At 43.3% G+C, this 12821-nt stretch overlaps 1 protein-coding gene across 5 annotated transcripts in view; it reads left to right on the top strand.

The window, feature by feature from the left end:
• RARA (retinoic acid receptor alpha) overlaps nt 1-12821 on the top strand; it is a 117513-nt gene that overhangs the window by 79317 nt on the left and 25375 nt on the right. Inside the window, exon 1 of one of the 5 annotated variants that reach the window (XM_075845950.1) lies at nt 7616-7684. The exons of 3 other annotated variants lie outside the window; for them this stretch is intronic. The gene's annotated coding sequence lies outside the window, so the exon portion shown is untranslated. Of the gene's footprint in view, nt 1-7615; nt 7685-10258; nt 10348-12821 lie in introns of those variants that run through there. One more of the 5 variants, XM_075845949.1, reaches the window with a different exon arrangement.

Below are 12821 nucleotides of genomic sequence, written 5' to 3'. Positions count from 1 at the left end.
GGCGAGAGGGGGTCCCAAACCCTCTGTTCTCCCCACTGTTCGACCACAGTTAGGAGGACTTTGAATAGAATGGCGGTCGATTATGCGTCCTGCTGCTCTTCCATTCATAGTCTATGGGAATTAAACAATCACCTATCCCGTGTATAGGCGATAATTGTCGATTCTGATACAACCCCTTTAATACATTACATATGAAAATGTTTATGGCGATACTCCAGTAAGTAGTGATTATTAGAGTGGGACTATTTTGGACTTGTCCGCCATCCTTTTAAAGAACATTACAGTCCAAAGTCTATCCAACGTGAAATGGCTGATAACAGAAAACAATGGAGAAATGATAGCAGTTAGGTTTTGCGTCCATTTTTTAAATACGTTTCGGAGTATAATAGTCCCAAGCTGTTTTTGTGGACTGCTCTCCAAGCCTGCAAACCTTCTAGAGATGACATATGTGTGACATACGGTGTGCATGCACGTGTTTGGAAGTATGACTGGAATGTTCCTTGTTTTCTAAGAACTGACATAAAAAGCGCTTCTACATAAACGCGTAGGAGGGGAATATACCACATATTACATGAATTAACCTATTTTGGAACACTTTTCGGTTTACAGTAGTCCCGGGGCATTTAGCACATGTACATTCAGGTATTTTGCAGGATATCCCTGGAGTGATTCTTGAAAATAGTGCGGTGCGTAAATTACATGTCACCGACCATTATTTCTGCTTCCTTGTAAAATATTCTGCTGGCTTTATTTGTATCTAGTAAAAAAGCAACCAAAGATCACTAACTATATTAACATTTTGCGGTGGGTAGAGACGCGCATATTTTTTTGCTGTTTCCTTCCTCCCTAATAGTGCAAGCTAAAGGGCCTTTTACACCAGCCGACAGTCAGCCGGTGCAGCGAGCGCCGATCAATGAGACATCGTTGATCGGCGCTCGTTTACTCCTGCCACACGGAGCTATAGATGGGGACGAGCGGTCATTACTCCGATCACTCGTCCCCATCCATTATTATCATGTCGGCAGCGCGTCTCCCCGGGGAAATGTGCTGCCAACAAAGATAATATTTCACTTTTTTAAAACTATACGACCAGCAGATGATTGAGTGTTTGCTCGCTCATCTGCTGATCGTTGGCCTGTTTACACTGGGCAATTATTGGCAAAGACGTCTGTCCGATAATCGACCAGTGCAATACCACTTAAGTCTTAAAAAAAATAATATATATATATATATATATATATATATATAATCGTTCCCTAAACTCAGATACACGTCCCGCTTCGAGATCACTGACATTCGGGAGCCTGGGAATACTTTTTGGTAATCCCTGTGAGCATACCTCCCTGTTTTTTGTAGGATTGTCCCGCAAAATAGACCTTAAAGGGAGTAGATTTATGAATATGTGCCCAAAGGTGGGAGGTTTTTTGGGCATTCCTATGCATATTGGGGTGGAGCTTAATATGTCCTATAAATTGAGATTTAGATGTTGGGAACTACGATGGAAACCATTAGGCGTTGTCTGGTTTGGAATACCCATTTCCAAATAACCTACTGGAAAAATTGGAGGTAATAGAGGGGGCGTCATTACCCTGGTCTAAAAGCTGGAGCAGAAAGCACCTACAAAGGGTGTTGTTTCTTCCTCTCTGGAGGACCGAGCATATCCATGTATTACAAGGACCGCACATAGATTTAAATGGAAACTGTGTAATTCTTCATTTTTCCTGTGGTGGCGCTGCAGGGAAATTTAATGCTTGCCACAGAGTTCCCCTACCTGTATAAAAGCGTTGGTAATACCCATCGCAACCAATCAGGTTCAAGATTTAATTTTTCTAAGTTAGATGAAATATAAAAGTTTCAAGCTGATTGGTCACTGGAGCAGAGGGAGAGCGGAGGATGTGACCAGTCTTTATAAATCTCCCCTAACGTGACTCAAAACACTAGATAGTCACTGACTAATATCTAAGAATGCATGGAAGCTCCACCTTCAGGTGACAGTATTTTATTGGTTGCTTCTTGATATTGCCCATTAACTTGTTGTTTTTACATTCTTGTGTGTTTTGAGCTATGAATTGCCATTAATGCAAAGAGTTGTTTTATTCTTGTTGCCCACAGTTACAACAGCGTTCACTTCTAGATACAATTGTCTCCAAGGCAGCAAAACTGTATCTCATCTCTGAACATTCATAATAAACAACTTAGCCAGATGATATTAATATCTGCCTAAAAATAGATGAAGGAAGCCAGAGAGAAAAAAAGAGGCCCGGATTGCAGGAGGCAGAGTGGCTTTTCACTAATGACTTTTAGATCTCCGTTTTTCAATCCATAACCCGCTGACCAATAGTGTATATATAAAAAATAACATTGCACCTGTATTTTTAAGAGTCCAAATTATGAACCCAAAACCCAGTCCCCCTTCGGTTCTACTGAACCGAATATACAGCACCATGGAACCCTATGGCGATCTCTAATTTTTGTTTAGTAGAGGGTCTTGGTGTTATATCCATAATACAGACTGCTAAATATGGGTGCACTACACATGTCTGAAACTAGTCTTAAGGATTTATGCACCCCGCAAAGCCTTAACGGTGCCAGACGACGTCCCTATGGTTCAGTCTGATGCCGTATGGAACATATGTGAGGCCCCGTACTCTCCCATAGCAGCAATGGGGAGGATAACTTTGTATTACTGCATGCAATGGAATCTGTATTAATCTGTAAAAAAATAACCTCTGTGTGCTTCCGCATGCTATCAGATGTACAGTATGGGTCCAAAGATTTCACTTGGCGCCCAGTTACGGATCTGCACAATAGAAATCTGTAATACGGCCATGTGTATATTCGTGCTCCTCTCTCAGACCTTTCCTGCTGGTATGTTGGTAAAGGACTTTGTCTGTAGTTAGAAGAGGTTGTATATAGACATTCACACTAACTAGGTAGGTGGCGTTGCTTCACTAAACCTGTGGTTAGCCCTTTATGCCCTATGTCTCATCAACGTCCGTACTTAATGAATGGACTTTAAATTTATATTTCAGGCCAAGAAATGGCTACCACCATTTCTTGTAGGCCATAGGACCACCTTCATTACAACTCATTATATATCCAATAGGTCCCCCATCATTCTGACATGTTTTACAATTACTATCGACCTTCTTGGATGATTAACAATAAAGCAACCACACTTGAGACACAAGATTTTGGTGGGACCGGCCGACTATGTATTGTGTATGGTGGCGTCCTGACTCCTCTGCAATGGCAGATGTCGGGGGAGAGAAGGGCCGGGCATGTTGAATTTCAATTTGTTTGTAAGGAGATAAGCCACCTCCAGAGGAGTCTGGTAGCGGCTTTCTCCCTATTGAAAACATGTGCACGCTCTGCTGATCTGAGCGTGCATGTGTATCGGGGAGTCGGGAGGAATAGCTGTCGGCTGAACGATCTAACGTGTGTGGCCAGCTTTAATTTTAAGCAGGTTTGATCAATTTGAAACTAATCTCCACCATATTGGTTCACTACAATAGATGTTGCGGTTGATATTCCAAGGGCAAGTTATCTCCATCTATGGTGCCACCTTGGACAATCCCTACTCGTTAGAAGGGTCCCTTGACAAAAAGCGTCCTATTAAATGGGCAGATATTCGTTCATGAACAAGCGATGATCTAAGGAGTAGTTTGCATTCGAAAAACGTTCCATTATACGTAACAATAATCAACAAAGATTTTCACTGTTTAGTCGTCACTGTGGTCATTGCTTGTAACAAAACCAAACTCCAACAAAAACCACACCTCATCTGTGATCTGCTAGTGAGTGGAAGATTTCTGATTAGATGAGGGGATGTGGTGGCGACAAATAATAATCTTGCACACAGGTAGATGTGGCCGATCCATGAAACCCAAAATGTATCATTTGCCGTTCCATTGTTGCACCTTATTACACGTGGCGATTACCTCTTGCATTCGAACGATCCGCTGTAATCTGTGGGGAAACCCGGAAGTTAAGGCCCTATTACACCGGCCGATTTTGGTCGATCAACGAGACATCCCGTTGATCGGCGCTTGTTTGCTCCTGTCACAAGGAGCTATGTATGGGGACGAGCGGCTGTTACACCGATCGTTCGTCCCCATGCATTATTATCATGGCAGCAGTCGACTGCGCTATTGATTCCGTCAAAACAACGGAACCCTTTCACAACGGTGACAAACGGAAACCATTAGCAAAGTTTTCGTCACCATTGAGATCAATGGTCATGCGAACGGAAGCTGTGGTTTCCGTTTGCCTTTCCGTTGAGGGGTTCCCCCGAAGGAGAGCTCCAATGGATCCCCTTAATGGAACACAACGCTGATGTGAACACAGCCTAAACTAGAGAACCCCTTAAGTGGTCATATTGGGATCCCCTCTCCGGGGCTCCCTTGCGCTATACACAGAATATAAGCTGGATGTATGTAGCTTGTTCAGTTGTCTGGTGGTGGAGTTGTAGCATGTGACCTTTTTGATAGGATTAGCAGTGATTAGCACAGTACACACAGACCCGAGAGAGAGCAGGGTCAGAGGTTGGTATTTTCCGTGCACAGGATAGAAAATTTGTACTTTAAGGTGTCACCAAGCCACATGTCCATTTCTACACAGTAATTCACCCTCCTCCTTCCTCCCACCATTACCACCACCTTCCTTCCTTTGTAATGCGGGATCTTCCCCTCCCAGGCACAGATAACACAGGAATCTCTGCATGGTTTGGCCTCTGACCTTCTGTTCTTATCTAGATGAGCATTAAAAGCAGGCGCTGGTAGATATGACCAGAACAGGCGGTACAAGTTATATAACCCAGCAAATTACTGCGGCATAGAAGTAAAGTGATTGTAAAACGATTGGATTGTTAAAGTTACGTAATAATTTCTTACAGCTCTGGCCAGTGTAAGTTGTTCTGGTCTTATCAACTCCCCTATTCCTTTTATCCTTTCATCCGTATAGCCATTCTAAGCTTTGCCTAGACGTATGTCCATGTTACTTCTATTAAGGGAAGAAGGGGTTAATACCAGATATTTTTTTGGCGCTGCTCATCTCCACTTAGTACAAAACAGGATTGGCTAAACAAAAACGTAGGCCTCTTGAACACGGAGCCTGTACGGCCAGCCACACATGGAGTCACTACGGATCTATAGGCACTTTGTGTGTGCGCCGATGCATGTGGAATTATATAGCACCTTCTATCGAGAGATATTTCCATAATTCTCCATCCTATAGAGCATGCCAGGACTCTCACAGAAAACCCACTGTTTGCCTTTGTATGAAATCTGAGGCATACGGACACTATAGGTGCCTTTCTTTGCCCTAAGTGTGCAAGATAGGCAACGTATACCAGTGCCAATACACGACTGCATTAAAAAAAATGCTACTGTGTACGGGCATGTCTGACCATCTGGATAGTTCAAGAGCTCTAGGTTTGTGTCAGCGACTCCCTCGTATAGACCGAAATCCTGGTCCAAGACAAGGAAACTCATAGGGGTCTCTGACTGTTGGTTGTCCTTGGAGGATAGTCTCCATTTTTCTTTGTCGCATCTTCAATTGTCTTATGGAAGCCTTAAAACCTGTACCCAAAAACATGTACAGGGTATGACATAGCAAGGGGTGGAATTGGCACAGCTCCTAAATTGCTGTCTTATTGAGTCGGGGTACAGATAGTCACTGACTGACCAGACCATTGTACTGTCTGACCACCTGCAAATTATTATGGTCCTTGTTATGAATCCCGTCTACCATTATCTGCTTCATGCAATGATAGGATATTTCAGCTTTGTACGTCAACATTAAAGCTGGCTGGCCAAGCGTGCACACTTATTTCAATGCAGATAGGGACATTAAGCTTCTTCCAAATCCTTCTGCAGGAACAAAGAATCGGGTATATTGAAATTCGCACCCTAAACTATAGATCGTCGGCCTATCATGCCAAAATCTGCTGGCTCGGCTAACTTTTATCTACTGTGTATGATCAGCTTAAAGGTGGACATACACTTGCTATGCTGAACAAGCTCCATATGCACGCAGTGTGCATGAGATTTTAATGGGGCGAAAGGAGTAAGGCTGTGTTCACACAGAGTTTTTTGACGCAGAAACCGTGCCGCAAAACTTGTCAAAAATGGAGGAGTCTTTTTCCCGCGATCGGTAAAACCGTCTCGCGGGAGAAAGAAGGGACATGCCCCATCTTCGGGCGTTTACGCCTCTGATCTCCCATTGACATCAATGGGAGGCAGAGAAAGCGTATTTCGCTGCGTTTTATGCCCGCGGCGCTCAATGGCCGCGGGCGAAAAACGCTGCGAAGAGCGCCGCAAAAATCGGCGTGCAGGGAGAGGAAAATCTGCCTCAAACTTCCAAACAGAATTTTGAGGCACAAATTCCGCCTGCAAAAAACTCAGTGTGAACATAGCCTAAGGGTATGTGCACACACAAAACAAAAAATGTCTGAAAATACGGAGCTGTTTTCAAGGGAAAACGGCTCCTGATTTTCAGACTTTTTTTAAATTCAAAGTTGCGTTTTTCGCTGCGTTTTTAGTGACTGTTTTTGCATAGTCTATGAAAAACAGCTCAAAAAACACCAGAAGAAGTGACAATGGGCAGATATTCGGAGGCGTTCTGCTTCGGTTTTTTTGGCCGTTTATGGCCCGAAAAATGGCCAAAAATAGGCCGTGTGATCATATCCTTAGGGTGGGATACACGGCCCAATATAGGCTGTAAAAACCAGCACCAATTGACGAGACATCTTGTTGATCGGCGCTTGTTTGCTCCTTTCAGGACCAGTGATCGGTTATGTATGGGGACGAGCAATCATTACTACGATCGCTTGTCCCTATTCATTTCCATAATGTCGGCAGCACAGATGTGCTGCCGACTAGCGACCATTTCATTGGGGCTACTTAGTTGACCAATATAAACGGACTGTCATTACAATTCACTCGCGTCAAACCAATAGTAATAATTATTGGCTACGGTATATTGCTGATCTTCGTCGTTCAGCGGCACAGGCGGTAAACGTAAATAATCATTCTGACCGATACAACGTATTTCCATCTGTCGGGTTCGTTCCATAGACTTATAGATTATCGTTAACGTACGTCATCAATGATTCTCATATCTATCACCAGCTGTAGTTATGATAATGGCCGTATGACCATGAAATCACAGAGATCAGAACAGAATTTCTCCCAGCAAGAAATGATCCACAAAACGTAAGTTCGTATTTTCCCCTTTTATAAGAGGTATATTTAAAAAAAAATCTGGCTTGTAAAAAGATAACCTCTGGCCTGGAGACATTTAGATAATGAATTTGTCCGAATGTCTGGATTCATGCTGTCATCTTCCAGCGATATCCTGCTTCCTGAGGTCACGCTCTCATTGCTCTAATTTATAGCCAAAGACAGCTTTGTGCTAAAGGGAAAATGCTGTTGTGCGCTGGCTTTTCTTTCTGGGTAGGACGGCGCTACTTCCTGTGCTGCCAGATACGTCCTTCTAATGTTATTTACTCAGAGATCAGTAGTATGAAGAGTCAAAGTGCAGCAGATATTAACTCCGAGACCAGCCTGTACACCAGACATTAAAGGGCAGCGGCTGAAATGTATATATATTAAAGGCGGTGTAATATGGAGGTGAAGTATACATCCTGAATAGCTGGGGGAGCGCTTCTTTTAATCCTATTAGGGTATGTTTACACAGTCATTTGTAGGCTGAAAAAAATAATGCGTAATCCCCGTTAAACACATGCTTTTTTTTTTTAACCTGTTTATGTGTATTTTGGTGTTTTTGACACATTATTTTCATGTGTTTTTAAGTCTCCGATTGAATTCAATAAGATAAAGGACACGTAAAATGTGGCAAAAATTGGCATGACTTTATGCTTTTTCACACAACGCTAAATGTAGTTACACACTTGTAAAAAAAACTGTGCCGTAGTTGCGCGTTTTTCCATTGAAGTCATTGGGATGTTTTAGACAGGGAATTACGTAAAACAAGATAAAATGCACATTAAAAAAACCTTGTGACTAGCGCATTCCGATTTTTTTATTTATTTCATTTTTTTAATTTGCAATTCTACGTTTTACTTTTGAATGCAGTAGTTTTACATAGGAGCCGGTGCGACAATTCCACCCAAAAAATATTATTTTACCATAAGATACCGTGCGTGTCACATTATGCATGTTAACAGAAAATAGCTGATACTGTTTCTTTAAGTGCACACGTAGCGGAAATGCTGCAGGTTTTCTATCTGGATTTTGTGGACAAAAAATCTGTAGCGGAATACAGTACCAGCCATGTAGATGAGAGTTGATCAAGCGATTTTCTTTTGCTACGTGTGCACCCTAACAAAATATATTTTTGTTCTTTTTAAGTTGTCGTATTAGCGAGGGGATCAGAATGTTTAGCTAAATGTGGGAGGGATTCTCTATTAGTTTAGATAATATTCAATTATGATCCATTGATTTTAAAGGGCAGTCCATTACGCTTTACTGCATTGCTGTGAAAGCAATCTTCAGAAAAGAGATTCCCTGCTGCTAACAGCAGTGAGATGAGATCCCATGTGATCAACTTCTGGCAGGGGTACCTACAATCTAAAACCGAGTCGTCCAGGCTAGACCAATCCAAACGTGCATAACCGAGTCTGCACCAGAAATAAGTTATTATTCATACTCAAACTATTTCTTGTTTATGTAGTGTGAGCGACAAAACGTTTTGTGCTTTCAACGATGCTAATGAAATTTGGGTTGCATCCAGAATTCACTATTTATACCGTGCTATTCATTGAAGACACGTACTGCGACCATATGAAAAATCCTGTGTCATCGACATTTATTTCTAGGGCCCATTGGCTGCAGAGGCCGTGGTAGACACTACCATCTGTGCCGTCTTTTTATCTGTTGAGACAACTTTGCTTCCAGTTTGGCAATGTCGTTGATGCCATGTGTACCAATTGTGAGCGTTTGTTTTTATATCCTATTAGTAACACAATCTATATGGCATCTTTCGATTTTCAAGTCAAGGGTAATCAAATTGAGTTGTCCTCTTCAGTGAAGCATACCTCCAAACTTTCAAGTACCGCAAAGAGGGACAACTGCAAATGTTTTCCCTTTTAAGCCACGCCTCTAATCCCGCCCATACACACCCGCTTCAGCCCACACAGTATCATGCTTCCATAGTGCCTCCCACACATTATAATACCAAATAGCTGCCCCCACACAGTATAATGCCCCCATAGCATGTCTGCACAGCTGCCCCATACAGTATAATGCCCCTATAAATTCCCCCATAAACTATGCCCCCATAGCTTCCCCCATACAGCATGATGCCACCATAGCTGACCCATACATTATAATGCCCCTTAGCTGCCCCATACAGTATAATGCCCCTATAGATTCCCCATACAGTATAATTCCCCTATAGCTACCACCATACACTATAATGTCCCCTTGGCAGGGGATTCCGCTATGGAGGAGCCGCTGACGTCACTGTTCATATATGGACAGTGATGTCAAGGGCTTCCCTGGGCTCAGCGCTTAAAGTAGCGATGTGCCCGGAGAGTCCTCTGTACTAATGCTGAAGTAGGGGGCTGACGGTTCCCTGCTTCAGCATTGTGTTCAGCTGTATCTGCTTCCTGGGAAAGCAGATACACAGTGAGTCTGGGACATACCACCGGGACGCCACCCGAAATCCGGGACTGTCCCGCTTAATCCGGGACGGTTGGGAGGTATGGCGAAGGTGTTACAAATTATTTTCAGCCGTTTCTAAGAAATATTTTTGTTTCAGGGAAAGTTGGGAGACAATCAACTTGCCATGTCATTTGCCGCATATGTCATCCAGTGTTTATAGAGCCCCGAATGGTAAACCTGCCATGTTTTTGGATAATTCAGTCTTGGTGAACAGAATTATATCTGTAATGGTGGTTGTAGCTCGTAAATCGCTTTGGCTTATACCCGATTTTACGTATTATAACTGTCTAAAGGGGAAAGGGAGGTCTTGTTGCCTATGGCAACCAGATTCTCAAAAATGAAACCATGAACTCAGATTTTTTTTCTTTATGGCATAAAGGTCATGGTCATGAGGCCAGAGCGTATATGTGTGTGTATATATATATATTTATTACTTATCCTCTACTAATTTTAAGTTGTGTGATGTTTTCTCTCCATTCATGCCTAAAGCTAAATTCACAATTCTGCTGATTTCCTGTTACCAGAGAGCAGTGCATTGTGGGAACTGAAGTGACAGTTATACAGAGCTCAGCTGTTGGGTCACATGTCTGACAGCGGGGTGCGAAAAAAAAATCTTTTGTTGCCTAGGGAAACCTGCAGAATTTTGAAAGCTGACGTGTATGTGAGTAAGAAACGGCATAAAATAACTCAAAATTACTAAAAACAAAGTAAAATACTGAAGTCATTCAAAGTGTAATATAAATCTAAGCGGTGAAATTGTTAAAAATGGAAGTGCCCTTTAAGGCTCCGTTCACATACAGCCTGATTCTTCCATCAGACATTTGTCAGGAGTATTGCACAGTAGACTATGCTTTACTATGCAGCAAAAAGAGAAAAAAAAAAATTATACTAGCCCGACAGATGCCAAAAGGACACGCTGCCTCCGTCCGGTGATAATCGCGCATAGGATATGTTTGGCATATACGCCAGGAATTTCCCCAAGTATACGCCAACCATAGGTCTCAAGGTGATGTGAACAGAGCCTAAGCTGTCCACTGGAGCAGTTGCCAATAGCAACCAGTCAGAGTCAAGAAGCGGTATCGCAGCAATGCGTGACTACGCCTTCCACTTGTCGTCTACACTAGTTGCTCCACGTGATGCCCAGTGGTCGGGCAACCCTGATTCGGTTGCCATGTGTTTTGTGCTATTGATTAGAAAGCTGGAAAGTGCCGTCTCCTTTACTTATCTGACACTTCCTTGAAGTTCATTGAACGTAAGTTGAAACTGTCGGAGCTCACCAGCCTGCTAGGCCAGGCCTGTCCTGAAGGAATTAATGTTTGTTAAGTTGTGTAAACATCCTATTACTCTTGTCCAAAGAATCTTGTTACCATTGTGCGGGGATATTGCATTGATTAGTGTTTATACCCGTCAGTCGCTGACAACACATCATGCATGTAACATTTACGCGAAGGTCAATACTGTCAGTATTCATCATTTATATGGCCTGGTCACGTCGGCCCTACTCAAGCAGCACAGTCTCAAGCACGCTCCAATCTAGATGCACTGTTCATCCTGATCTACCTGTTTCATGAATAGAATACTAGAACTACAGTGAAGACTGACACAGAACAACATAAGAAATAGAAGAGGGCCAATATAACAGTGCAAGTTTATATGCCGTTCATGGTCTGATCTATAGTGCTAGATGTAGAGGTTGTGGCCGGCACATTGCTCAGTTACACTGGGATCTATGCCGCCTCCTTTATCTCCTGTTACTTACTTTTCTTGTGGTTTACTCTTACTTAATTTGTAAATCTATAATCTTCGTAAACTCAGATCATGATAGAGCGGGCAGTAAAGTCATATTATGTCTAAATTGCCATAATGAGCTTGTGACCATGCCACATGTGCCAGTATTGTGCGGCATGTGTGACCTGAAAGCACCCTGGATGCCTAATATTCCAACCAAAAGTACTTGTAAAGGCCCTTTTACACGGGCCAATTGTCGGGCAAACAAGCGTTCACAGAGGGCTCATTCCGGATCATTGCCCGGTGTAAACAGGGCAACGATTAGCCGATGAACGGGCAAACGCTTGATCATCGGCTGATTGTATCTTTTATGCAGCATGAAATATTATCGTTGTCGGCAGCGCATCTCCCTGTGTAAACGGGGACGCGCTGCCGACATGATGGAAATGTATGGGGACGAGCGATCGTAGGATTGAGCGCTCGTCCCCATCCATAGCTCCGTGTGGAAGGAGCAAACGGGCGCCAATCAACGATCTGTCTCGTTGACCGGTGCTCGTTTACACATGAATCAATAGAAAAAGGTAGCAAAAGCTACAATGTGCTCACCTGATACGTTCGTTCTGGTATTGGTAGTTCCTCAATGGAGTGCAGCAAAGAGGGGGCTTGCAGACTGGCAAGGGATTCACATAAGGAGGGACACGTTGGGCCGTGTAAGAGGACCCTAAGGGTATGTGCACTCGACCTCTTTTCAGACGTAATGGAGGCGTTTTACGCCTCGAATTACGTCTGAAAAGACGGCTCCAATACGTCGGCAAACATCTGCCCATTGCCTGAAATGGGTCTTACGATGTTCTGTGCAGACGAGCTGTCATTTTACGCGTCGCTGTCACAAGACAGCGCATAAAGTTACGCCCGCGTCAAAGAAGTGCAGGACACTTCTTGGGACGTAATTGGAGCCGGTTTTCATTGACGCCAATGAAGAACAGCTCCAAATTATGTCCGTAAAAGACGCCGCGAAAAACGCATGCAGTTGTAAAAACGTCTGAAATTAAGTAGCTGTTTCCGCCTGAAAACAGCTCCGTCAATTCAGACGTATTTTGCGTTGCCGTGTGAACATACCCTAACGGGGGAATTTCCTTTTTTTTTTTGTTGGTTTTCTCCAGATTACACTCTTCGTTGGTATGGCTGCACAGGGCCAGTACTGCGGCCCACATAGTCCTTACTGCTGTGCGGTGCCTCCATACAACACACTGTTATGGAGGTATTCTCCCCTAGAAGCAGTCTGTAACCGAGAATACATATGGAGGTACAATGTGGCCCGCAGACTGCTTTGGGTGCCGTATTACATCTCTGTTCAGAGCCCTAAAGCCTTATTCACACAGTACAGCTTTGGTGTGGTTTTTTTAT

The sequence above is a fragment of the Rhinoderma darwinii genome, chromosome 13, assembly GCF_050947455.1.
Source record: "Rhinoderma darwinii isolate aRhiDar2 chromosome 13, aRhiDar2.hap1, whole genome shotgun sequence".
Taxonomy (NCBI): Eukaryota; Metazoa; Chordata; class Amphibia; order Anura; family Rhinodermatidae; genus Rhinoderma; species Rhinoderma darwinii.
The sequence above is the reverse complement of the archived record's forward strand: the minus strand, read 5'-3'. Positions and strand labels throughout refer to the sequence as shown.